Consider the following 2,633-nt stretch of genomic DNA (forward strand, 5'->3'; position numbering starts at 1 on the left):
ATAACAAAATAATTTTTATTGTAACGGCACGTGTCAAGATACAATGAATGTTTAAGAGTTTATAATAGCAATTAAATGTTCTGGAAAAGGTTCAGTGGTTTCCTATTGTTCCTTAATGTCCTCCGTCTTCTCGGGTGTCACAAACACTTCATCTTCGTCGCTGCTTTGTTCGTCTGCCAAACGTTCCCTGTATAGCTGATAACAATGTTGCGTGTAGACCAAAGAAGCGCGAAGGACATTGAGATACATTTCGTGAGTGGTATTCTGTTCAAATCCTTCCATGGTTTTGATGTAGGAAGTCACATCTCGTTGGATTCTACAAAAATCATCGCAATCTGCCTTATCGAACACCACTTCTAGTAAGTCGTCTAAAACCACTCCAGCCTATTTAGGGTTGTCTTCCAAATGTTCGACCATGTTGAAATAAGCTGTGTCTGTTCTGAAATGATGGGGGTTCTGTGTATGAAGTCTTTTAATATAGACGTATTTAAAAAATAGAAATGTCAATCATCGATCTTGATCGTCATCAGAGGTTTTGTAGTCATGACTGCAGTCAGACGAATCTCTGGGGAGAGGTTTATCTTCACAATAACGAACAAATTCGTCGAAAGCCAACATCACGCCGTTGTAGAGTTTTCTCAATTGTTTCTCTTCGTCAATGGCATCGGCTGCGGCGTCTAAGACAGAGTGTGTAATTTTCGTTCTAATTTTTTCCAAATCAGTCGTCTTGGCACGCTCGTCTACACAAGACAGGACTTCGTCTAGAACCACGCAGGCACGGGCAGGGTACTCCTCCAAGCCTTTGGTCACGCCCAACGGTTTGGCTGAATCTTTAATCACTCGAAAGTAATTTAAGAAGGCGTCAAACACTTCAGTTTGAGCTTGTTTTATTTCTGGTGTAGGAGCTTCTCGTATTCCTGTCTTGGTCCTTGGTTATTCTTGGTGCTGATAAACGATCTCTGGTTACCTGATGGGTCGTTTGCTATGTGGAAATTCGCCGACGACACTACTGTTACGAAAATAGTACTACCATTCCAAACAAAGCGCACTGCAGCAAGCTGTCGACTTTATTAGCACCTGGTCTCAGGAGAACCGCCTGCAGCTGAACCCATCCAAATGTAAGGAGCTGCAGTCATGCTTTAAGAGATCTCCTCCAAATCATTCTCCAGTTGAACTCGATGGCCTTGCTTTCGAGACAGTTAACTCGGCTAAAGTGCTCGGCGCTACCATAAGAGATGATTTCAAATGGAACGATCACATCTTTAATGTAACCTCAAAGACTGCCAAAAGATTGTACCTCCTGAGTCAACTCAAACGTGCTGGTACCTGTGCGAGTGATCTTGTTTTATTTTACTGTAGTACCATAAGATCGGTTTTAGAATACGCATGTTAAGTATTTCACTCCAGCCTTCCGTTCTATTTATCTGAAGAGCTGGAACGTATTCAGAAGCGCGCCTTGCGCATTATCTTTTCTTTATGCAAGCTACAACAGCGCGCTCAAAGAAGCAGGCATCTCCTCTCTTTACGACAGGAGAGCATCTATATCGTTTGATCTTTTTAACGACATTGTTCTTGACATTAATCACAAGCTCGCAGGTCTGCGCCCACCTAAAGCTGAGCACCACAGGCAGCTGCGTAGCAATAGGAAGTTTAACGTGCCAGTGTGCAAGACTGATCGTCTTAAAAAATCTTTTGCTGTTAGCCATAGCCTAAGGATGTAAATATACATGTTTAAGTATGCATAGATTCTTAACAGAAGATTATCCTAAGTGAAACGTTTTTATTAGATTTGTATATTTTTATTATTAAGATTTTCAAACTATTTTAACTATGAATTTTGTTTCTTGTATATTATACACGCAATTCAGTCTTCGGACTGCGAGGTGTTTCTTTTTAATAAACGATTTATCTGCCAAGTCTTTTATGGTATTTAAGTTATAGTCTAAATCTCCTGTAGTGGCATCTATTCTCGAATCGTAAAGCATACAAACGGTTTCACAAGCTGCAGACCAAGGGCGAGTATGAATGGAGGAACGCATCGTTCTGTCTCGTGCGCAGTCTAGTTATCAAATGGTAAAAAATGGTATGTAGCAGTAGTGTTTTATAAAAGCGAGCCGTCAATCACGAGTGGGCGTGGTCTCTTGGTCCGTGAATAGCAGACGTTTCTTACTAGAGGATATGTCATCCTCGTCCTGGTATCGCACAAAGTCCAAGAATGCTTGCATCACCTTACTGCGTAATTCCCAGGTTTTTCTATCGTAATCGTAATCGTTCTCGTCGGGTGCAAAGTCGGCATCTCGAATCACTCTTCTCAAGGAATCATCGTCAGAGTGAAACTCCATGACATCCAAGAGTTCGTCCATGACTAACACGCCAAGTTTAGGGTTCATTTCTAAAGCAGGGTTCATGGTGAATGAGACATGTGTCATTCCAGTACCAGTCGATATGTAGGAAAATCACACAATAGAGAGCGTCGCGTCGCGTCCCTTTTAAAAATAGATAGCGTCGCGTCTCTTTGAGTGGCGTCGCGTCCCTTTTAGTAGGCGTCGGGTCTCTTTTAGTTGGGGTCGCGTCTCTTGTAAAACAATGCGTGTCAATCAAACTATGGGGTATTGTTCTCGAGTGTATAAGGC

The 2,633-nt window shown here is 42.0% G+C and overlaps 1 pseudogene; it reads left to right on the forward strand.

The window, feature by feature from the left end:
* Positions 1 to 984: 984 nt before the first annotated feature.
* Positions 985 to 1,854, forward strand: LOC148718830 (uncharacterized; annotated as a pseudogene).
* Positions 1,855 to 2,633: the final 779 nt, after the last annotated feature.

Source organism: Stylophora pistillata, chromosome 12, assembly GCF_964205215.1.
Source record: "Stylophora pistillata chromosome 12, jaStyPist1.2, whole genome shotgun sequence".
Lineage (NCBI taxonomy): Eukaryota > Metazoa > Cnidaria > Anthozoa > Scleractinia > Pocilloporidae > Stylophora > Stylophora pistillata.